This window comes from Pteropus medius, unplaced genomic scaffold (assembly GCF_902729225.1).
Source record: "Pteropus medius unplaced genomic scaffold, Ma_sr-lr_union100, whole genome shotgun sequence".
In the NCBI taxonomy this organism is placed as follows: Eukaryota; Metazoa; Chordata; class Mammalia; order Chiroptera; family Pteropodidae; genus Pteropus; species Pteropus medius.
The window spans coordinates 4344822-4370913 of record NW_024356249.1 but is presented as its reverse complement, the minus strand read 5'-3'; the positions used below and the strand labels follow the sequence as shown (position 1 = coordinate 4370913).

At 39.4% G+C, this 26092-nt stretch overlaps 1 protein-coding gene across 3 annotated transcripts in view; it reads left to right on the top strand.

Annotated features, from left to right (window-relative positions):
- The window catches only part of CHRM2 (cholinergic receptor muscarinic 2), a 146713-nt gene that overhangs the window by 76584 nt on the left and 44037 nt on the right, over positions 1-26092 (top strand). The window contains exon 3 of one of the 3 annotated variants that reach the window (XM_039860555.1): positions 24733-24866. The exons of the other annotated variants lie outside the window; for them this stretch is intronic. The gene's annotated coding sequence lies outside the window, so the exon portion shown is untranslated. The remainder of the gene's footprint in view (positions 1-24732; positions 24867-26092) is intronic. 3 annotated transcript variants of the gene reach the window in all.

The window sequence follows — 26092 nt, the reverse complement described above, 5'->3', positions numbered from 1 at the left end:
AGATTAATTTATGCAACACATATTTCTTGGTACCTACTATGCATCAGGCAGGAATAGACCAATGCTCATGGGCAGGTAAATTTATATGTGTTTTGGTGCTAGTATCTGGGGTGGAGTACTGAGCAATAATCTGTCCCAGTGTGGAAATCCATGCTTTCTAGCCCCTCACATAAATCTATCTTTATAACTGTCAGATCTTGGACTTTGCACATTAGAGTCCTTCTAAGTAGACATTAAGGTAAAGAAGTTAAATAAGGAGCCACATTATTCCGTCTCTTAACTGAAGCAGTATTGTTGCTTATGAAAGTTATAGCAACATGTAACATTTCAAAGGAGGTAACAAGAGTGGATGGTATGAAAGAAATGAACTATTTGTGGAAGAGAATTAAGTCTAAGGAGTCTCTCGTATGTGTCTCTGTTCCTCTATAGACTTTAGTTTGTGATATGCTGTGAGCATCCAGGAACAAGGCAGTTACTGTGTTTGCAATGCCTCCTGATGGTGTTTCTACTGCAGCTGTCAGATGGATGGAGACATAATTAATGAAATTCTATTTATACCCAGGGATAAACTTAGAAAACCAAGCCATGCCGCCTAAACTAGCATATTCAGTGGATCCCCATGCTGCAGTCTCTACCATCCAAGTGACAACAATATTCATTTTCTGTTTGCCTTAAAATCTCTAAATTGGTTCACACGTTTGAATCTGCTAATGCTGTAATAGGAATGCAGCTTCTGATGTCAGAAGGCCTGCGTTTGAATTTTGGATCTGTTCAGAAATATGAGCTCAAGCAAATTTATCAACTACTTTTCGGTAAAATGAGAATAATAAATAGTGTCCACTTTACAGTGTTCTGAGGATTAAATAAGCCACATTATATTAAGCTCTTAAAACATTGCCCGTATACACAGTAAGCACTCAAAATCCGTAGTTATTTTTAATCTCATGGTTATTTCACTTCTAGTGCAGACAGGGGAAAGGGTGGTGGGTCAGAAGGTACTCCGGACCAGGAGCTGACACACCTGGTTTATAATCTCAGGTGCACTACTAGCAAAAAAATGTGACTTTATGACCTTGGACAAGTCATTGAACTTCGAGCTTTAGTTTCCTCGGGTGTAAAATGGGTGTACATGGGGAGAACGTTACAGTGTTCTAAATATTAAGGTTTCTTTTAACCCCAAGAGGGATCATCATCACCATCGGCTGATGGATCCCTAGGTAATACAGCTTAAAAAAGGAAGATAAATATTATTCAGGAAATCAGATGCTTAAAGACTCCTATAGGAAATACTGCGTATGCAGGAATATACACATTATAGAATAGGAAACCCCACAGGGGCAGCATTGCCCAATGATATGTTTACTCAAGCGACAAGCTACTCGGTGTCAGTGTGGAAACAGGGGCAATAGAGTTCTGTTTCTCAGAGGAGTCGGGTACACCCTCGCTGTCATTCCCATCGCTACTAGAAATTTAAATACAGGCATAGGAGTGAAGATTCTTAAATCCCGTGCAGAGAGCATCACCATATCGCAAGGATCTCACTCTAATTTGGCTACTCCTAAGAAGTAGGCTCATGATATAGACCCTGAAAACAGAATTATAAATTTAGGGGTGTTTCTCTGTTGGCTATAGTGTCTGTGGTACAAAGGTTTCTTATTGATCTGAGTAGAAATCAGGCTTTACATTCCATATCCCGAATTTTTTCCCAGAAACAGAATGGTTTCTCGTTCTATGGTCTTACTGAGCAGAACCTTGCACCCTAGAGTGGATCAGGAAAGGGAAAAGCAAATGTGTAAGAACAAGAAAACATTAGTCAAAAGAGGGGTAGGGAGGAGGAGAAAGAAGTTGCTGTAAGTTGCTACAGTGGTTGAACCTGGGATCCAATTCCAGCTTGCTGACTGTGACCTTGGGCAATTTCTTTAACCTCTCTGAGCCTCATGATTCCCATGAGTAGGTTGAGAAAATAATAATATGTTGACAAAAATAATAATATTTTAATAGAAAGAAAATAACATTTTCTTTGCTGGATTTTAAAATAAATTAAATACGTAAAGTATCTGACATAGAGACTGGAAAGTAGTAGATGTTCCATGGCTTGTGGTGATTATTTTCTGAATGTTAAGGGGGAAGTTCGCACATGCTGTGCTATGTTGATCCTGGAGCAAAGTCACACGCTCCATAATTCTTCAAAACATCAGAGGAAACAATGTTTTTAATATTCACCCACTTTACTTGTATTCATTGTAAATAATGGAACTGATTGACTGAGTTAGCAGTGTGGCCATTCCAGCTGCTATTTCTTTCTAAATGAGATTATTTAGTAAATATTCTTCAGAGAAGAATTCAGTCATGATTTCAAGACTGTAGAGCAAAGGGGCTGCGACTATACCATTCTCGACAATGTTGTATATTGGAAGGAGCCCATGATTTTGAATCCTATTTTGTTTGAATGCCAACTAAACCACTTACTGGCTTCTGTTTCAGGGGTAAAAAGCATTTAACTTCTGAGAACAAGATTATGTAATATGAAATGGAAATGGAAACAAAAATAGCACCTATCTCAAAGGGCTGCCACGAGGACGAAATACAGATGTACATGGATGTATTCCGTGAGGGAGTAAAGCACTGTAAATGTTGATATTGATTATCAGCTGTTTGATCCAGAACCACAAGGAGAAGCGCTTCCTCTTCTCTTAGATCTTGTTGCATGCGTGAAATACAGGATGAGGTGGGGGACTCCTCCATCTCCTTTAGGAACTGTTCTTACTCCCAACACTTCTGACGCCAAATGTGTGTAGGTTTTTTTTTCCCCCACACCAACCAGTTCTCCAGCTCTCCAGATACCAACTGTGTGTCCTAAAATTCAGTTCAGTGGATACTGACCACCCAGATTAGTGCAGACCCCCCTTAAGTTAAGGGTTCAGTCTTATAAGACTCCCTCCAACGTCAGATCCCAGTCACAAGTCCTGGGTCTTCTGGACTCCTGACCAGCTGGCTATAACTTGGGGTTCCCATGATCCCCTCTTCAGGTTCAGTAATTTACTATAGTGACTCACAGAACTCGGGAAAATACTTTACTTTTACTGGTTTATTATAAAGTATGTTATAAAGGATATAAACGAACGGCCGGGTGAAGAGAGACGTAGGATGTGGTCCCGACCATCGGAGCATTTGTTCCTGAAGAGTCGAAGTGTGCCACCCTCCTCACAGCATGTGGACGCATTCGTCCACCCAGAAGGTCCCCAGACTCTGTCATTTAGTGGTTTTTTTGTAATGGAAATTTCATCGTATAGTCATGATTGACTATTAACTCACCTCCCACACCCCCCATCCCTCTCCTCTCTCTGGAGGCTGAAAGTCCCAAGCTTCTAATCAACATTTGGTCTTTTTAGGTACCAGCCCCCTGCCTGAAGCTATCTAGGGAACCACCAAGAGTTGCCTCATTAGAACGAAAGACACTTCTGTCATCTCTCTCACTTAGAATGTTCCAAGGTTTTAGAAGTTCTCGTGCCAGGAACCAGACAAAGACCAAAACTATGATCCTTATTATACCACACCATTATACCTTTTCCCAGGATTAATAAATAGGGGTATAGAACCTTTAGTCATTTTACTTTTTTGCCTTACCAACTTGTATGGAAATAGCTTCCAATTTATTAATTGAATTAAGTCAGCCTTTTTCATTTTCTCCAGCTTTATTGAGCTGCATGCAAATCAGGACCATAATGAGATATCACCTCACATCTGTTAGAATGACTGTTATCAAAAAGACAAGGGATAGCAAATGCTGGCAAGGATGCGGAGGAAACAGAGTCCTCATGCACTACCGGTAGGAGTGTTAATTGGCAGGAACGGCCCATGTAGAAAATAGTATGGAGGTTCTGAGCTTCTTACTATTGGACCACATTAAAAACTTTGGAACTCTCTGCTCCAGAGGCATGATAGTTTTTCTGAACAGAGCAAGAAGGAACATGTGTCTTGCCTCTTCATTTTTGTAGACACAGCTATGCATCATGTGTGCTGCCTCAGCCCACCCATGTTTTCACTACCAATCCAAGGAAGCTGGAGGAGATGAAGGCAAAGATCTAATAGCCACCTCCTCAGCTCTGCCGGGCTCCATGGTAGCCTCCTTCACGAAGTTCGGGCCCTGGGAAGAAGAGAGCATCCCACGTTTGATCACTCTTGGTTTTTCTAGTTCCTTGTTTTCCTTCCTCTTTCTTGCCACTCTGAGACTTTTTATCCCTCCCAGACCAGAGATTCCAAGTGGATAGCATTTGATAACCTGTGGGTTAATTGAACAAAGAAACCCTGAATCATAGAGAAAAGAAAGATACTCATGGAGAATGTAAACAATGGTGTTTGAGGCACAGAGCAAATTGTAGGAGAAGTGGGTTATTTGGTATTCTGTTTTCAAATAATAGTGGAAAAACTTATGTCTGAGTTAAAAAAAAAAAAGGTTACTAATTATGAAGAGGTGAATGAACCTCCAAGTTAACAAGGACAAATATAGAATAAATATGCATCAAGTCAACAAAAATAAGAGGATAAAGAAGAAACCACAAAGGAGAATAAATAATAATCATATTAAATGGAAAGGTTAAATTCAAGTCTATTAGTCATTACATTGCATATCAATGGAATGAATGTTCCATTAACTGAGAGACTGTTGTTGTATTTTAAAAGGAAAGCTCAATACATGCTATGTGCGAGAAACTATTAGAAGAAAGAAACAAAGAAAGCTTGATAACAAAGAATGGGCACCACTAGCAGTGATAATCTAGCTGAATTTTAATTTCTTAAAAGTTATTTCTGTTTATAGAACAGATTTAAAGAGATACAAGCCTAGACCATTTGATCTATAGGTTTTCTGAACTGTATATTTCATATTTTGCATTTATTCTTTTATCCAACAAATAAATAGTGACTCTTTCCATCCACTGACAAAACTGCATATAGCGACTGATTGAGAACTTTATTTGGCAGCCCAGAAGGGACTCGCGATTGGTTCAGTCTCTCAGATCGCTGCACTTTTCCCTTTGCCCACTGCTCCGGCTGACAGTGGCGCTGCAGTTTTTGTTGGAGCCGATGTGATCTTCTGTGTGGCATTCTTATGGACTACTTTTTTTCATACTAGCCATACTAGAAACTCTTACATTAAATGTCTGAGATCCATTTTGAACATGAAGGGGCATTATTAATTCAGTAATTAAAATTCTAGATTATTTGCTAGTTGCCTTCTTTTTGTTATCTTTAACTTTAGGGCTACGATTTTCTTTTTCTATTTAAAATGGGAAAAAGAAGAGATTTTGCTGTTGTCCTTTGCTGAATTGCCATATGGGTGAGCCAGCAGTGAAGGCTTCAAAAGGATCTTATTGAACTGCAGCTTCATCTAGGATGTACTTGGAAATGCTCAGGCCCTACACCTTCTGGAACAGAATCTGCATTTTAATAAGATTCTCACCTGATTTCTCTGCACATTAAAATTTGAGAAACACTTCTCTAGGTGATTTTTTTTTTTCGGTTGCTATATTAATTCTGCAACTAAAAATATCATTGATCACACAGAAGAAAATAATGGCCAGAAAGGTTTTTACCCCATATTCCTGCTTAGCTTTATCTGTAGGCGTCTTGAGATATAAAGGGGTGTTCAGTCACAGGAGTTATCTTAGTCTAATTTTTCTGGTACAGTTACCTCTCAATTTACATCACTAGGATCATTTTAATTCATTCTAGGTTTCAGTGGCCTAGATATGTGTATGGTTAATGTTTATAAACCGCTTCGGGGCCTATTTGAAAGAGTATAAATAACAGAAAACTAATTCAAAAATGTGTCTTTTCTGATAACAGAATTTAAGTATGTTGAGAAGCGATGATACTTTAGTTTTGTATTCAGTTGAACCATTTGGGCACAAAGACAGAAAGGGATTTTTGTTCCAGCAAATGCACAGCAGAAACAGCTGAAACCCAGAGAGAGATAATGCACTAAGTATAGCAGTTAAGTGATAAAGATTTTGATTCCTAAAGTGGCAGGCTCCAAACATCAAAGTAGTAGGAGCAGCTTAAAGCAGCAAATAGAAATGGTAAATATCTCCTGGAGCTATGAAGATGTCTTTGGCTACTGTGAGAGAGGAGGCCAAGTGAGGTACATCCTAAAGGGATAATTATAGTTGGTGACAGTTGATTAGAGATCATATAAATCACCATGCTGTACTAAGATACCAAATCCAAGGATCTTTTCAAAATTATTTCCTGTTTGCTCTGCAGTGTTGTGCATTCCTAGACACTTTGTCTTCCTCTCCTTGACCTTGCAGACCTGGCTTACACTGTCCAGACTTGTCTCTTTGACCTGATCCCTTGAAAACTGTATTTCTTTTCTTAACCACTTAGACGTCTTGCTTTAATTTTACTTCCAGAGAAACAACTGAAAAATACATTTCAAGTTCAAACATCCAAATAGAATATCCCAGGTACACCTAAAATTCAGTAGGTTGATCAGAACCAAACAGCAAACTAACTTATGATGTTTAGCTCTACACACAGAACGTCTAAATTGTGTTCTGTAACATCATAGGGTATTACTAAGAGCCCCCAAGGGAACTCTTGCTAAAGACAAGGGGACCAAGCTGCTGAGATTTTCGGAGGACCTCCCTTTTTATAAATTTTATATATTGGTAGTTATGTAGGTTGCATTTGGTAAAATGATAATAATGAGTTGCATTAAAATTTACATTATTGACATTACAGAAATAAAAAGGACTATAATGGAATACTGTAAACAATTGTATGGTAGTAAGTTAAAGATCATAAAAAGGATGAAGTCCTAGAAACAAACTAATGAAATTGGCTCAAAAAGAAATAGAAGATTTGAACAGACATACAACAGTAAAGGAATTGAATTAGTCATTTTAAAATTTCCCACAGAGAAAAGCTCAGGCCCAGATGGCCTCAGTATTATCCTGACAGCAAAACGAGACCAACAGATCACATGAAAACCAGAGACTAATATCTCTTGTTAATATAGACATAAAAATTACCCACAAAATACTAACAACTGAATCCAACATATAAAAATAATCACAAAAAATAACCAAGTGAGATTTGTGTCAGGATTGCAAGTTTGTTTTAACATCTGAAAAATCCATTAATATAATACATAATATCAAAATGATAAAATACACAAAAAACATAATCATCTCAGTAAAAACACAGAAATAGCATTTGACAAAGTCCACCATGCCTTCAGGATTAAACAAAAAACAAAAAACAAAAAAACACTTAACAAAGTAGGAATAAAGAGAATGGCCTGTATTTAATTGTGAAAAACTGAAAGTTTTCCCTTAAGATCAAGAACAAGGCAAGGATGTCCACTTCTATTCAACATTGTATGGGAAGTTCTGGCAGGGGCAGTTAGGCATGGAAAACAAAAAGGTATCCTAATGTAAAAGAGGAAGTAAAATTATCTCTATTTTGAGATAACATGATCCTTAAATAAAGCCTAAGGAATCCACTGAAAAAACTATTAGATTTAATAAATGAGTTCAGCAAGGCGGCAGGATACAAAGTCAATACACACAAGAAATTGTACTTCTGCACCATAGCAATGAAAAATCTAAAATGGAATTAAGAAAATAGTCCATAAGCACAAAATCATACTAAGAAAACTACAAAACAGTTGAAATAAATGAAAGGAGATCTAAATAAATGGGAAGGTGGCCCATGTTCATGGATCAGAAGACTTAATTTTTGTTCAGATGGCAATATTCAAATTGATCTATTATTTCAACAGAATCTCTATGAAAATTCCAAATGTGTTTTTATACAAGTTAACAAGGTAATCCTAAAATGCATACAGGCATACAAGGGGACACAGAATAGCCGAAATAATATTGAAAAGGAAAACTAAAGTTGAAGGACTCACTCTTTTCAATCTCAAAATTTATGAGAAAGCTAAAGTAAGCAAGACATGGTACTGGCATAAAGATAGACACATAGGTCAATGAGAGTACATTTTTGTGTACTAACTTTAGGTTAGACGATAGTTCCTTAGATACAACACACACAATCCATTTTACCATTTTCTCAAGCCCCAAGTCCTCATCTCTGTCATTCCACTGGCACTTGAGTTGTATAATCTAGAGGTGGGCGATGTCTTATGTTTGTATGCCGAGGCTCCCGACCTCAGTGGCTGTCAGCCTTGCCTGCGCATTGGGATCATTGGGAGGCTTCAAAAAATACTCCTGTGGTCTCACACCAGAGCTTCTGATTTCATTGGTATGGGGTGCAGCCTGGGCATGAAAATATTTTAAAAGTTTTACAGGTAATTTTAATATGCGACCAAATTTAAGAAACTTACCCTAAGCTAATAATGAATTCCTTATGACTAAGACTTGCTTTATGATTCATCATATTTCCACCACATACTACCTAAAATGACAAAGATGCCTAGTTTTAATCATTGCTGAGCAAGCATCCTTTTATTATAATTCTTTATCTTATTTATATATTCATTTCTTATGGCAATAAAAATGATCAGGCTTAAAGTTTTGAAAAAAGTTATGTGGCATAAAAGTCAGATGTTTTAGCCTCGTATTACTCTCCTGAACCCATTAACAGGAAGAACTGACAAGCGATAGTTCTGCCAACACTGAAGGCATCACTGACATTGGTGACCCATGATCCAGATCAGAGACATCATCATTGCTACTGGACATGACTGGCATAGTGGTCACACCCGATTCTGTAAACTTTTTGCCCTTGAGCTATCAGTGTAGAAATAAAAGCACACAAGAAATAGCACTTGTCTTTAAAGAACTCACAGTCTAGTAAAAGAGATAGAACTTAATGAGCCAGGTATCTGGTGACGTTATATTTCAGAAATGATATACTTAACACTTGAAGTGTTTCTTTTAATATCAAGAATAAAACCATGATGTCCACTAACGTCAGAATCACTTTGACAGTGCAGGGAGATCATGACCAGCATATTGAACAAGAAGACAAAAATTAAAAGGATAAGGTTTAGAAAAGAGTAGGTAAAACTGTCTTATAATACAAATAATGTGATTTTTTTACATAGAAAAACCCAATGCAATATTCAGATATATTATTAGAAATAGTAGAATAGTTTATAGTAAGGTGGCTGAGCAAAAGATTAATATGCAAAAAAGAAATTGCTTTCCTATGCCCCAGCAATAAATAAACCAAAAATACAGTTGCAAAGAGGACATTATTTACTATAGTATCAAAAATATCAATAACCTAGAAATAAATATAAAAAATTAATTGCAAGACACAAATAGGAAAAATCATAAAACTGTCAGGGGCATTAATAACCTACAAATAAATGAAGATTAGATTTATGTTCAAGGTTAGGGAGACAAATTTTAAAGATACCAATTCTCCCTTAGTTATGCTTCATATTCAGTGAAATTCCAATTAAAATCTCTAATAGGAATTTTCATGGAACTTTATAAGCAAATTCTAAAATTCCCATGGAAGAATAAGGAGCCAGGAGACACAATTTCTGCTCCACCAGGTATTAAGACTTACGAATTTATATTAGTTAAGGCACTTCTATCCAAGGATAAACACATTGGCCACAAGGATAATATAGAGACCTCAGGAATCGACCTGAACATATGTGGAAGACTGTCCTCTTATAAAAGTGTGCAGCATCAATTATGAAAGAAGTTAGGTAACTCAGGGGTTAAACCAAGTACTAGGATTGGGTGTGTACACATTAGCCCGGATGTGAAACAGTAGATTAGATAATAATTTCAAATCAAGCTGGATTTGATTTCACTGGGAGATCATACAAGGCAACTGAAAACCTAATAATGAGGTATAAACAGGCATAAAGAGGAAACTCAGCTACAGGGGCCAAGACCAACAGATTGACTGTCTTGAATTCTGAATTGTCCTCTCAAGGAGCAAGTATTTTCATAGTCTGAAGCCGTTTGGGAGGCTGTTCCAAAATGTGCTGTTTGCTGAAATGACCCAATCCTATAATTAATTCCGTTGGATTTTTTATCAGATTAAGTTACACTGGAGGCAGGGAGCCCTCTTCAAGTTCATAACAACTATTGTTATTTTTATCAAAAGGAGAACTGCCCTTTAGGACAGGCTCAGGTGTCCAGGTGAGTGTTAGGATCCTCGGAGAATGTGGTGGACATGGCTAGATTAGGACAGGGAACCACTCATTTCCTGATCATGAGACCTCTGGAAACCTAGTCTTTCCTGAGAAAGCGCAATGGACCTAACCCAAAGCCAGAGACTCCCCTGTCAACCCTCAGTGATATTTACTTCAAAAATACTTACACGAGGATTGTTTCCTCTGTTGCTGCCTTTCCAATGACATCCCCGCCTCTGCCACTGAGGGGGGAGGGTCTGCTTCATACTGGTGTCTCATTCAAACTCTTGACAAAACCTTGTTTTTAAGATTCAGATCTGCATTTGAGTTGGGTGAAGATTTTCATCAGTCTGTCTGCATGAGCCACATGATACATATGACTGTGTAACGTGCCAGCATACGTAAAGTAATATCCCTTTCCAAGGCCACGTTCCCTCCTAACGTCAAGCAAGTGTTTAAGTCCTTTGAGTGATGGTCTGAATGGTGTCTCTGCCTGTGACATACTTCAGAGGAAGATGTGGATGTACCCGAGACAACTAGAGATCAGAGGATGTTTAAAATGTCAATCAACCTCCGAACCTTCCATAGTGAAGAACAAAGGTGGAAACTGCACATGTCACAACGTGTTGTACTGTGGCCGGTAGTAGATGATTAATAGGTACCTACTAAAGTAGGTTTTTTTTGAATGTTAATGTAGAAATTGCTTTCAAATGAATGGCATAATTTAAAGTGCAAATCAGTCATCGCAGAGTACAGATCAGTCAAAGCTAAATCATTTAAAACCCTCTTCCGTGTGTGTATGTGTGTTATGTGTGTGTAGAAATGAAGACCTGAACGATACAGGTTACCTTAAGAACAATTATCATTCTCTTTGTATTCTCTTTATTTTCTAAATTTTCCGCAGTTGCCTTGTGCTACCTTATAATCAGAAACAAAATCAATTATAATTTTCAAATACCTGCAACATTTTTATATAGGTTGTAATAGTACATCTAGCATTTTCTTTTATATGACTTTTTTATGTCTAAACTTGCTTGCTTTATAGGTTGAAAAGGCTCTAAATCGAGGAGTCTGGTTATAACTGGAGACTCTGTGTAACTTTTCTCTTATAATCTACTCTATTTCAAACAGATCAAGGTCACACATGCCTTCAAGTCCCAAGATCAAACCATTTCTATCAAACCAGTCGACATGAATGGAGTTTCTTATAAGCCCAGTGACTAAAAGTTGGGGGTACATTGTACTTTATTACATTCTGAATATTAATATACATCAGCTTTTCTGTCTGGCCCAAAAACAGGTTTTGACTAGAATGAAAATAGGTAGATTTTGATGTATTGTTTTTTTTTTTTTCTGATTTATTTGATGATCTCAAAAATGATTAGAGTTTCAATGGTCACACAAATGAAGTTCCATTCTCAATGACTCACACATAGGCTCAGGACAGTTAGGATAACTTTAGAGACAAGGAGAGTTTTGACTCTTACAAAAAAAGATCATTTTTTGCCTTTTAATTCTTCTAGATGAACAAGAAGCCAAACCAAATGATATCAATAAGTTTTTTAAGCACTGTCTTACATGCAGATTCACTAAATTACAGTATGTTCACCCCCTTTTATTTAATAAGCTAAAAATAAGAGATAAGGCAATGACTGTGATTACACTGGACTCCAGTGCCCTGTGTAGAGTCTGAGCAGTTTGAATTGACATTTGTGTTATTGTCAAAAACCAACTGCTTGCCACATCCATTGGTGTTAAACACATCTGGTCCCGTCTAATTAGGTTTTCAAGTCAGTTGATGAGAAAATGAGCCTTATGCACTTATCTAAATAGAGAAGCATGAAGAATTTTCTTTTGACTGATGTAAATATATGAGTTGAGTTAAAAAAAAAATCAAGAATTAGGTCTCGAAATCACACTTTTGACCTCAAACATGACCACTGCATAACACTTAGGAAGGAAATAGAGACCAAGTTGTCTTTTATCACCTGAGACATGGTCGGTCATGATATTTCTTGCATGAAGTGCAATGGGAGAGGGTCTCCTGTAGTTGTTTGTTAATTGAGAGTTTGTCCCATAAATAAAGAGGAACTGAGCCTGGTGGATTCATGGCGGCCCGTGTGAAGGCATCAATGTGGTTGTGGGCAGGGCTGTGAATGTACCTGGATCACTGGACTTCACTCTTGGCGAGAGGAGAATGAAAGGTGTATTTGGAGTTGGAAAATAGCCAGCTAGGTGGAATGGGGCTAGGTGAATTGGTGCTCGCTTCTTCTTCTTGTCAGGATCTGAGTACTATCTCCACACGTTGCTCTGGAATAGTCCATCGCGCGGAGGCATACTTCTCCTTCAGAGTAGCCTTGTTATTGGGCCCTTGGCTAATGGCTTCAGAAACTTAAAAAAAATAATAAAATTAAATTAAAACGCTTGTGAAGCAGTTCAATGTCTAAATGATTCCAATTCTGAGAGGCAGATTTACCGGAGACGACAATTGTGGTTTAGGGAGCTTCTTTCCTGGTCTTTTTCCACACTCCTAATTTCACCTCCATTTAGCCACTGTCGACATCAGCCTACTTGTCCCCATGCAGAAGCAGCAGCAGAAAGGAAATGCCACCAGGTCCTCTTGCTAGACTGTCCCCTCTAAGAGAAGTTGTCCTGTTTCCTTTTAGAAAGAATGCCCATTTTATCTTTCCCTTTCTGGGCTTACGCAGGCGTGGAGTCTGTTTAACCTGTAATTTCATTCAGGGCATTACTGGTTTTAATAATAGTATGTACTTGAGTTAAACAGACTTCAGCTCAAGTCCTAGTGGTGTCCCCTTTAAGGTATGTAGATTTGGGAAAGTAACCTTTTAAGCTTTAATATTTGTTCGGTTTTAATCGGTAAAGAATAATATTATTTCCTGTACCCAACTAATGGGTGATTGTGAAGACTAAATGAGAACTAAATATGCAGAAGGTCTTTTTATAAGTTGTTTATGTGAATGTTCTACCATTTTTTTCTTTAAAGTAAAATTATGAGATTGGAAATATCAAGTAAATAATTTTAGTTCTTTAATCTGAGTCAAAAAATAATCGAAATAAGTTAGAGCAGGACTTACATCTACATTTTTCAAGTGAGGAGACAGAGTTTCATTTAAATTAAATGAATTAAGGTGACATAACTGGTACAGTGAAAAAATAATGCTCACATTTTAGTGTATTTTAAACTGGCATATGATGAAGTTTCGCAGGAGGACCTACACTCGCAATGAAAATGAAGTATTGTGAAATATAAGAGGATTTATTTGAATGAGTTTATAGCCAGTTATACAGTTACTTCCAGTGAATGGCAAGTGTGTGTCTGTGTTTGTCTAGGACCAGATCACTAGCTGGGTTGTGTTCTCCTCTCTGTTCTTATGCTTTGTGGTATGTTTATCAGGGCCTCAGATAAGGCCCGGAAAGTAAAACAGCTTAGTGTATCGTGGATAACGATAGCGGAACAGAGTAGTTTTACAACGTAGAATAAGAAATCTAAGCAACACCATTAGGTTTACATAATAAGCCCAAGCCAATTAGATCGTATTTAAGATATTAAGGACAGTGTTATACACTAAGTTTCAAAAATAAGCCAAACAGGAAAAAGTAGTTTGTAAGAAAGAGTCACTTAATTTGATGACAAAGTCAGTAGATTTGGGATGTGATTCAGATGCTGTAAAGCCACGGACACGATCTTAGGGAACGACTGAAGAAGCAGCGGGTAACAGTGCCGCTCTCCTGACAGACCGTCCCTCAAGAGCAAACCTCATCAAGTGGCTGAGGGTGTGGAATCTGGAGTCAGATCGCCTGGTTAAACCCTGGTTTGTGACTGGCTGTCTTCTAGTTGTGTGACTTTGAGAAAGGTACTTCATTGTCTTGTGCCTTACTTTCTTCAGCTTTGAAATGGAGTTTGTAACAGCGCATGGCACAAAGAGTTGTTAGGAGGCTTCATAGCATAGCCGAAGTCTCAGAATGGGTCCTGGCACAAAGTCAATTAGCCATTACTATGGTCACCATTAATTGTGAATCATGGACAAAGGAAGGCTCTTACAGTCTGGAATATTTCCAGAGGAGGCAAGAAGGGTGGCATACATCACTATTTATCAAACATTTATTAAACTCCAAACCACAAACTTAAAGCATTTGTATTTAATCCTTTCGAAAACCCCGAGGGTAAGGTAGTATTATTTTCATATTGCGTATGAAAAAAAAGCATGAATTAGAAAGGTTATATAATACAGCCAATAAGTGAGAGATGTTTGATTGACTTTGAAATACCTTTACCCATTAAGTAATGCTCCTTTGAGGATCAGATGATACAACTGAGGAATTTTGACATGGACAGGCAGGGTAGAAACATATTGAAATAGAAATATATTATCCCCTAACATTTGAAGGACTGTCGAGTAGAACAGGGTTTGACCCTGCCCAGCTAATAATACAGTCCTACATAAAGATTGCAGGACAGGGCTCCTGTTTATCCCCTTATCTGTTCAGGCCCCGGTTTTCTGCATTAACCTCTTATCTGAACTTCATACCACTAAGCTTTTTTTAGTACAATTTATCTTGCATCCTGTTATGAGGTTAAATCTTCCAAAAATACTACCACTGTTATATCAGCCTCCAGCTGAAAACCCTTCAGTACTTCCTCCATGGTAGACAGGATAAACTCCAGATAGCTTAACTTGGCATTCAAAATCTTCCATGACCTGGTCGCAGCCAATACCTAGAATCATTTACTTCTATGACCCAAAGATGCCTCAGACATAATATAGTCCTGTCCCATCAATGTCATCTGAGGAAAATGAAGCTCAGAAAATGTATGTGATTTATCAAGAACCCACATCTGTTTAAGAGAAGAAGGTGATGAATACCTAGGTCTCTATCTTGCTATTGCAAAGAAGACATTCAAAACGATGACAGTAACTGAAACAAAGCGAAGTACCTTGTCCCAGACAATATGGTGGATTTTCCATACACGCTTCGTCCATGCAACTCAGAGAGGTTTGTCTTTTTTCTTCTCCCCAATTGTAACATATTAATTTTTTTTTTTCAGAGCAGTTGTAGGTTCACAGCAAAATTGAGAGTAGGGTACAAAAATTTCCCACAATTCCCCGCATCCCCCTGGCCCCCCTCACGTGCAGAGGCTCCCCCAGTATCAGCATCCCCCTCAACAGTGGTACATTAGGTACAACCGATGAACCTGCCCTGACACACCATAAACACCCAAAAGTCCATAGTTTATGTTACAGTTCACTCTTGTCATACATTCTGTGGGTTTGATAAATGATTAATGACACGTGTCCACAATTATAGTAGCATATAGAGTATTTTCACCGCCCCCAAAATCTTCTCTAGTCTGCCTCTCCATCCATCCCTCCACCCCCACCCCTGGAAACCACAGATCTTTTCACTGTCTCCACTGTTTTGCCTTTTCTAGAATGTCATATAGTTGGAATCGCTAACTATATAGCCTTTTCAGATTGGCTTCTTTCATTTAGCAATACGCATTTCAGTTTCTTCCATGTTTTTTCATGGCTTGAAAGTCTTGTCTTTTTACAACCCGTTATTACTGTCTTCCTATAGTTTTCTCTGAACCTGTAACTCTATCTAGACTGGTTTGCCGAAAACACATAAATGTAACTCTAAGCAAAGTCGAGTGAAGGGCCATGTTACAGTCACAGATTTTTGTGCTTTTTGTTTTTGTTTTAATTAATTTGCCATTGTTAACTTTGAGCCCCATGTAAAGAAGAACAGGTGTCCTGGTAGTAGAGAATCATTCTGCATAGTTGTCAAAATACATTCCTGGTTTAGACAGTTCTGGTTCTGGAGTCGGACGGTCCAGATTTAGCACCTTGGCTCTGCCCGTTTCTAGCTGCGTGACCTTGGCCTGATAAGTACACTCAGACCTAACAGGGATCTTTGTATCTTACTTTTTGATGCATGTGAGGTTTTGTTGGAATATTGAATCGAAAATACTGTACAGACTTAAGAGGTTGAATCGTGTGCCTCTAGAGGAAGTGGGGTACAAGGAGTCCGACTAGCCTCGTAGTTTTTCCTTTGAACACCTTGTGTAGCTCTTCGCACATTAACCTAATAGAATAATGAAATAAAAACCGCAGCATTTAAGGTCTGCTGTATTTCTCTTATTGGGACCCACTGCCATCTCACTAAAGGTCCCCAGCTTCTGACAGAACTGGAAACTCCCGTGAGAAGGCCACCCCCCACCCCATCCAAGCAAAGCACAGCAAGTGTTTCTTAACTTGGCTTTGTGCAGTGGGGAAAAGCCGGCTTTTGTGTCCTGGCAGCTTCCAGAAGCTCACTGCTCTCCATCCCTCGGGAAGCCTTCTGGTCAGTGGTCCCAGAGAGCTGGTGTCAGTCCCATTACTAAAACCCAGACACAAACGGCCTCCTGCAGGACTCAGTTTTCAAGGTACCTATTTTGAAAGATGAATCGCATTCCCGTCGGGAGGCCCAGAGCGCTGCTCTTGTCATTCTTTCGGAACTCGCTTTGTTTCCCTGTGATGTCTGGCATTTTTAGTTCTCTCGTCCCTTTACCCCTTCATTTAATACGTCACTCCTTGACAGAGGCTCACCTTCACTGTCAGGGAGGAATAACCCCGGGGCAGGCCATTTGCTCTTCATCCTCCCTGGTGAAGAGAAATGCCGAGAAATAATTTTGTTTTTCCCCAATCTCTTTATCCTCTTTGATTTTTTTCATACTTTGCTGGTTTGCCGGCACTCACTAGGGTGGCCACGGACAATGCACCAGAGACATTTTTTTTTTTAATTTCGTTCTTTTCTTCTCCTTTTTTTTCCCCCCTCTCCCTTCAAAAATCTGTCTTTGTCCTTCACATCATTATCTAACCTCTTACTGTCAGAGTCTTCATTCCATGCTAGGAAATATGATGTAGTCACGTTTCCATTTTAATCATAGCCTCTGAGGGTTGGAAGGGGACTTAGAGGTCACCAAGCCCAGCTTACACAGGGCCTCTGTCTTCAGCTCGTGGACCAGACAGCCAGTTAGCCTTTTCCATGGACGCCTCCAGGATGGAGAAACTCCCTGTTCTGCAGTGTGGCTCGTCTCCTTACAGGAGCACGCCCATCGTCAGGGATCTCACTTATTTTTAGCCGTCATCTGTTTCTTGGTGACATCTAACCATTACTGAACTTGCCTCCGGTGCTGTAGAGAATAAATCTATCACCTCTTAGACGTTATCTCTTCCTGCGTGCTCCTCTCATTCTATCTGTGCCTTCAACCATTCCTGATATAGCGTAGCTGCCTGATTTGTTTCTTTAATTTCTGGGGGAAACGATTCAGCTTGCAACTACTGTTTTCTCCCCAAAATTGAAAACAAAGTACACAATAGCAACATGACTTTCTGTCACTGGAATAGCATTTTTCATTTTTCATTTTTGTTTCTTTTACTAATGCAACCTAAGGCATTTTGCATTATAATATGAATTTTTTAATTATGCTAATTTATGCATCTCTGATACATAATGTTCCTGTTAGGCTGGTAACAGATGCCAGGCTAATATTTCATTGACCAAAAGTCTGTTCCTGAATCAGTGATTCTTCAACATCTGGGAACATTTTAGGGCAAGAGTAAAAGGAGTTCTTGCAGACATCAAGAAATGGAGACAGGAGCCAACAAACTCTTCAAGGTGGGATCATGTTTTAAATTGATAGCGTTGAATGATCTCATGGGAACTCAGCAGGAGAAGGGAATAGAAATTAAGATGGTCCATATACTCACTTATGGAGAACACAAGATATACAGAGCATCTCAAACTAAATACCACAAAAAGAGAGAACCTGCCTCCTAAATACACACGAAACACTGGCTAACGGACTCCTTTCAGGGAGAGTGTACATATATGTACAGAAGGGGTTATCCAACATAAAGGCAGAACGAAGCGAAAACAGCGAACAGCTCTGTGGCAAATAGAATTCTCAGGTGTGCACATGTGCGCTGACTGACCATGGCTGCAATACAGGCACCAGCATGACCTCCAGATTGATTTTCTACATGGAAACAGAGGCCTCGGTCAGTAAAAACTGAAGGAAGCTGGTAGAGAAGCAGTGCATCCGCCAGGCCCTGAGTGGGCTGTGCACTCAGAGTCACCTATAGGTGTGGACACCCAGGTGCAGAGAAGCACGCACGGAGAAGCCCCAAGGGACAGAGGCACAGGGCTGAAAGTGCAGGAGGTGGTGTGCGAACGGCTGCGTGAGACAGAGAGGTCAACTGGAAGGAAAGGGAGGATTCAGGAGAAAGTAAAAATAGAACCTCGAACTTGTTATCAGTCAGATGTGCAGTATGGAAAATCTTCCTGGCAATTAATAAGAACACGTTTCCCCATATTTACTAATAGTAACTATTATGTTTCAGCAATCATTTATTGGACACTTAACCATGTGTCTGAGCAGATCGAGGGAGGATTCAGCCTGGCTTATGTCTAAGGCCAGCAAATATCTGGGACACCATGAAATTAGCAGTTTTAAAAGCAGTTTAGAATGAGGATTTTTTTCTAGATGCAGAGGTGGCCGAGAAAGGAAAAACATACAAAGAGACAGATATTAAATATAGAAAAAAAAAAATGTGTGTGTCCTTTTTACTTTAAGTTCTCCCATTTCTGTAAGATCTAGGGATGGAGAGTATTAGAACAGCAGAAATGTTACAAATAGCCAGAAGGAAAAAACGATACAATAAATGAGGTATTTGAGTTTTTTTCTACTTTGATTATAATAAAGGTTAGTGTAGACATGCAGTAAAGTGATTATTATGGATTTTTATCACCTGAAGTAACAACAAAGCCTTCTCCATGGAAAACTGATTATAGCTCTTTTATCATTACTGACCTGGGTTCGTGCCCAGAAGGCATCATCAGTTACGTCATGCACCTGTTAACTGACGGGGGGTTCTTCCTGTCATGGATCACTGCTAAGAAGATCTGCTTTTTAAAAAAAAAAAGAAAGAAAAAATTATTTCTTTCAGTAATATTATTATCATTGATAATTTACAGATCAAGGAAAAGAGATTAAGGACCTTGCGGAGGCTGGAGTTGCTGGGATCTGGTGCTGGGGTTAAGTGCAGCTAAAAGAGGTTGCCTTCCACAGAGTAAGGAGTAAAGATTGGATACAACTAGAGAGAAGTCACTAGGTGGCAAGGGTGGATGATTAGGGAGTTCTCTCTCGATAGCCTTATTTCCCGATGATGTAGGAGACACAATTGTGAGAGTTGGGGCAAGTCGAGTAGTGAAGGTTTGAAATAGCTACCAAGGGAGTTTGGATGGAGAGATGACTAAGGAGGACCCAGAGGAGGCTGGAGTCTAGTCTTAATCATGGTTCCAGTCTTCGTGGCTGGGTGATCTTCTGCAGCAACAGGCAGTAGCCAACTCTGCCACTGGAGCAACTGGAATGGTATATAGTTCACAAGAATGGTTTGAAAGAGAGCAAGAAGCAAGTGATCCAGGGCCACCGATGGGTCAGGTAATTGGCTATAGAGTATTGTATAGATGGGATGGAAATGAGAAAATGTGGTTAAGACAGAAATTATTACCTGGAAGGAAAATGGAGGACGGTCTCATAAGGGGTCTTTCTACATTTAAGGAGATAGTATATTAGATTTAAGAAAACTGGCAAGCAAGAATGCTAAGTTGGAGTCAGAAAGTAGAATATTAAAGTTTAAGATTTCAAAGGAGAAATAATTCTGGTCTATAACAAGGTCTAACATGTGCCAGTGAGAGTGGATCACTGAAATTGAGTGGAAGCGAGGGCAAATGGAGTTTGAAGTCAAAGAAATACTAGTCTAGGACATTCAGTGGGTTCGTTGTGTGGACATTTAAATCACCTGGTTAGTGGGATCAGAAGTACAGAAAAATATCATGAGTCAAGTGCCAAATTCTCCTGGAAAAGCCAATGGATAAGCATGGATTAGGCTAAGTGGCAGAGGAGGTAGAATTAAATGGCAAGAATGTTTCAAGTTTTTGTTACTTGGAAGGAGTTTGAACAATTAAAAAAAGTGAGAAAATTCTCCCTCCACAGGCCCTGTGGTACACAGAGAGTGAGAAAATGAGCATTCTCCAGTGGATAGGCAGCGTGTGGTGGGACAGGAAGTAAAGGCAGGTCAGGTCACAGTGATGCACAGAGAAATCAGAGCAGGAGGGGAAGGGAGGGTAAGCTGTGGAAGGTAACCACGGTGGGATGAAGGAGGGCAGGACCCCGAGGGGCTGTGATCTGGTCCAGTGATGAAGGACATCAAGGACAAGTGGCAGGGTAGCATTAGCCAACTGGAACAATGATTTAAAGATGTGCCTGTGCTTAGTCATACAGAGACTGTGGGTGGTGTCCCCAGCAAGATGGCATTTATTGTCTGTGGCTCATTGCAAAATAGCCTGTATTACAGAAGGTAAAGAAGTCAGAAATGAATATTCATCTCACTGTAAATAAATTATCTCATTTAATCTTCATAAAATCTCTGGAATCTCTGGAATGTAGACATAATTATCCTCATTTTTTAAGAGACGAAGACACAGAAACTCAGAGAGGTGAAATAATTCTTCCAAGGTTATTAATGCCAGTGCTTAGTACAAAAATAAAGATCCAAGTCTGTCAGAAGATTCTTTCTCTTGTACTAATTGAGAATAAACAGCTAGCTCTGGACCCACACTTACTCTAGGTAAGACAATTAATTCTAAGTCCGATTCTTTATAAAAAAGCAATAACATCAATTTTTTCTAACACTAGTTGACTTTTTAAATGATCAAGTGAGATGTTTATAAAAGCATTCTGAAATAAACGGGTAAAATTATACATACACATAGTAAATTCTTCATTCATGAGTCTTTTTTTATGCCGTTAAATTCTTACAAATACAGGGAAGTAGATGACTCGTTTATTTGTTAACTTTAAAAGCGATTGTGTTTCTACAGTATAAACCTATACTATGGGGAATGACTAGGTGCAGAAAGTAGAAATAGTCACCTTTATAAGGGAAGACCGTATTATTTTCTATAAGGGAAAATTTTTCCAGCAACGCGGAAGGGATCATACCCGCTCACTTTCTTTTCATCACTTGGGTATTTTAACATTTCCTTGTCGTTGCCGATCTAGTGGGAGAAAAATAGTATCTCACAGTGGTCTTCGCTGGCATTCCTCTGATTACTAATAAGGCTGAGCATCCCTTTATTTGTTCATCGGTCATATTTCTGCGAAATGTCCGTTAATGTTTTCTTGCTCATTTTTCCATTAGGGTCGTTGCCCTTTTCTATCAATACTCTCTCCTTTTATAAATGTTGAGTCTACATCAAGACCGTGAAGTAAGGTGCAGAGTCACTCAGTAAATTGGTAGAAGAGCTTGAACTTGGATGGAAATAGCCCAGTGCGTTTACACTATGTCCTGGCTTCCTTTCCACTGAGCTTCCAACAGGGGGCACCTGAGGGAGGCCATCTGCATGTGGCCATGTGGACTATCCAGTTAGGATGCTTCTTGTGACTTGAGCTTTATTCTCCCAACAGAAGTGAAACCAAGTGTGCCAGACACATCAATCCCGAGGGAACCCTGTCAATTCTGATGATGCATGGTATCTGTTGTAAAGCAGCCACTGGCACAGAGCTCCCGGTCTGGAAAAAGGTGGGGGTCGATGGAGATAGGATTTGAAACCTCGTGTAAGATAGATGCTGGGCCTTAGAGGAATGACAGTTGGAGCAGAAAATAATAACATGTGACTTTCTAGAGAGACTGGCTGGTCATATTTAGGAGGTTTTATTACTGCGGCTTACGTTTCATGGTATTTATGTCGCACTCGATAGTTCGTCTTTCTTCCTCCCCTGACTGCATACGAGAAAAGAGAGTGGGAGTTGGCATATGAGAAGACAGGAGTGATTTTCTATCATTTCCTAATGATATCCCCAGCTAATAACTTGAAATCCGGAATGGAAGAATACTGTGCAAGTGCAATGATTTAGTGGATTTACTAATTTATCGATTCATTCATTCTCTCCATCCTTCCTACCCCTCTCATTCATCATTTTAAGCACCGAATCATTTTCCTTCAGCAATATGCTGAGTTGAACTAGAGGGAAATCGTATTTTTCTACTGAAATGGCATCCTGTGGTCTCGCATTCTTTGCCTTTTCTCCTGCTTTTGGTTTCCCAAGTTCTGCCACCCCCTCTCTCCTTCTAGCTCTTTCCTCGGTGGCTCTCAGATTGAGAGGCAAATAGTGTCCCTGGAGCTGTTCGTATGCAACTCAGATGACTCCCCTATCAGACGCACGAGATCCAGCTCCCTGGCCCCTTAAACCTTGGACTGAAACCGTAGATCCTCAGGGTGGGCAGGATCAGAATGTGGATCGTTGGCTGGTCCCACCATGTGTCCTGTGGGATAAATCCCATGGTTGGTGGGCTGGTTTCCACGACAAGGGCACACGGAGATGGGAGGGCTCGTGGGGGTGTGAAGGGTGAAAAGATCAGACAACCCGCAAGTGAAGGTTTGAAGACATCCAGCGATCTCCAATATTTGGTGCAGGACAAATAGTTTTGTTTTGTTTTTTCTAATATGACAGTGTAAAATATAGTATCTGTAACTATGCCATGTTCTATCAGTACAGAGTGCAAAATCGTCTTTAAAAGCAATATTTTAATTTAATTCTCCTCTTGCCTCCCTTGCATTTTCTCTTCCTTACTTCTGACTACTGTTATTTCCATATTCACTTTATTGATTTATAGAGCTATTTATAGAGCTATAATTGAGCTATTATTGAAGAGTTTATAATCCAACCCTGTCATTTTACAGAAGAGGCATTCAAGGCCAGGGGCCTTGTTCAGCCTACTTAAGGTCTTAAATCCTGAAGCTCTGATCTTCTGACTTCTAGGCTAGTATTCCCTGCTCATTAGGACCAGAGTTTATGGCCTAGAAAACTCTTTCTCAGACATCTTCTTGGAGACTTGCTCCTTTTAAATTTTTTTTTGAATTTTCGGAGACCAGGTGTCTAAGTGTCCGACATTCTCCGCAGTTAGTTGTCAGTAGCAGAACCAATGACTTTGTGGTATTCACCAACGAACCTTGCAGAGACATCTTAGCATCCTCCTCTACGACAGCTTAACAACATGCGATTCACTGTAGAGACAGCTTTTCTGGTTCACTTGTCTTCTGGAATTCTCCAAGATCGCAATATCTTGGTTATATGAGTGGTTTAATTTGTTTTACCTATCCTTAGGAATCCATATATAGTAAAAATTTCACATCAAATGGGACATTTAATTATGTCAGAGGAATGGTAATTCATTCGACAAACGTGCATTGAATAGCTGTCATGGGCATTCAGCTGACAGGCAGAGAAAATATAGAGCACAGATATGATGCTTGCCCTCTGGGAACTCATAGGCAGTGGCAGAAACACACATACATACCAAAATTTTTAATCTATGCCAGATCGGGCATTGCATATCCTAAAGAATGGGGCTTTTTTTTTTTCAGGCAGACAAAGCAACCCAGAGGAAGTCCCGGCAGCATCAGAGAGACAGTGCCTGCTGGCTCAGGGTTGTACCCTACTTGCCCCTCGGCATGGGTCCATCAACACTGCCAGCTGATCGTGGAAGCAGGAAGTCTTATCTAAGCAGGATACTGCCTCAGAGAGGCACAGACATTCTGCCATTTTCCAATCCAGTGTCATGTCCATCCCCACACTATGTTGATAACAGGGCAGCTTGGGCCAAAGCTGAACTGGTCAAGTATGTAACAAGAAATGAATCTTGGTCAGGCGGTGGCCTTTTTTAATGTGAGGAGAGCCTCCGGGGCTCAGCTACTTACATCAATTGACACTTTGTGTTCTTCCTTTGCAGTAACAAGAGATTGTGAGTGGCACCTTGATGAGCTACCCAAATGGAGGAGGACATGATCCAAGGCCAATATATCTCTCCTATTGTTTACATTCTCTCTCTCTCTCCACACACACACACACACACACACACACACACACATTTAATCCCACAATGTCATTGTTAAAATTTGGTGACCTGTTGTCTGAGTAAATGACCAGGTACACATGGTTAGCTTTGTGGGAAATCTCAAGCTGTCACCATTCTTTCTTTTTCTTATTGTACATCATACTTCTAGAGTCAAAAGAAAGGAATCAGCTCACAATTCCACCAGCTTCTTGCTCCATGTCGCCTGTCTCTCCATAAGGTCCCATGGACTTGGATATTGTCTTCCACACTTGTTAATTCAGCTTATTTTATTTCTTTTGGGTAGCCCTCGCACACTTTCCTCGTCATTTTTAATGGATTTCCTTTCGGATTATTTCTCCCCGTGAAAAATCGGTTCATACGACTACATATAACATAGGAAAGCCAGACTATAGGAAAAAAACTTGGAAGACTTTTGAACAGGCAGGTGTGCCGGATATACTTTATTCTCCACTCTTTCGCCACACTGAGTGCCCAGGAAGCTGACCCACATAGCCTGTATCCATGGGTTCTCTTCCCCTTTAGCTGCCAGTCGGGTTCAACCAATGGGAGTCACCAGAAGATGATCAGAAGATGGGAGAGTTAGATGAGGGTATTTATTTACCTCATCTCTCCTGCCAGGTTACTGCAGATCGTCGTATCCCTCTACTGAAGACCGAAGGTTACGTCGGGTAGCCCTCATCACAGAATGACAGGCTGGTTCCAGGGATCTCTTCTTCTATTCCCTTTCAAGCCTAAGGTTATTAATGACCCCTGTAGGTACTTATGCTAACTAAGTACTGCCCTCTCCTTTCATAGTTCCTTTAAAGCTTTCTCATAGATCTGTGTCGTAGAGGGTCAGATACGTGAGCCTGAGGCTCAGAATAGAAATTCTAGCCTAAAAGTATATATTGGTAGTTGATCTGTGGGATAGTGTGCAAAACAAGAAAAAAAAAAAATGGTTGAGGAGAGAAACTTGGAGAGTGCTCATAGATGCCCTGAGGGATTTTTCTCTTGGCGTTCTTCCCATATAACCCTCTCTCTTTCTCCTATCCATGAGTCTTTCTTCCATTCAAGAATATATAATGGTTAAATTGTAGTCATGAAAGAAATGAGTGATTACTTAATGAGCAAAAACATAAGTAAAAAACTTTTTTCTTTTAATTCTGACATATAATAATGTCATGGCATATTTGATTCTGTGTAATAACAAGTTTTATTAGAAATTCTTAACATGTGCTGTGTATTGGTGGAAAGAAATGCTTTAATTAGACTCTCTTTTCCCTCATAACATTTCTCACTGTTTCAATTGTTTGTCCTTTTTATAGCACATTCATTTAAACGGAACGGGTCTGGATCTCTATTATAATTTTCATTTAGTTGAATGTTAATTATTTTCGTAGGTAGAGGAACTGCAGGATAAACCATTTTCCAGTCTCCCTTATTGCTCTTGTAGTCCCCATTTCCATTCAGCCATAAAAGAGTTTTAAATGCTTGTGTTTTCTTTAACACTGGGCCACTCCTTTTTGAGAAAAACATTCACCTTTCCTCTCAATTTCTCATGACTGAATTCAAAAATATGTCCTGACTGCTTCCGTCACTAGCCAAGGTCTTTTCTACTCTAGTCATATCAATGCATTAATTAATTCAGTTCTTATAAATTATGTTGCTGATCCAAATAATACTCATAAAAATGGCACTTTTAGTTACTATCATTCCTTTGGTGTTTCAACTTGGTACATGTTTACTTCTTTGGAATATTCCTGCCCTAATATTCAGATTTTACTTGACTCCTTCACATTTGCCAGCAACAAAGTCTCAATTTTAATAGCAGAATAAAATGGGACACATTCTACTGTATGGGTTATCAGCATATTATTCATCAGATTCCAACTATGAGTTGTATATCCACAGCCATGATGGAATGTGGTTTAGTTTTACCATTTCATCTCTATGAAGAGTGTCTTGGCCTCTTTTTCTCTGTTATTAAGGAGGCACATTT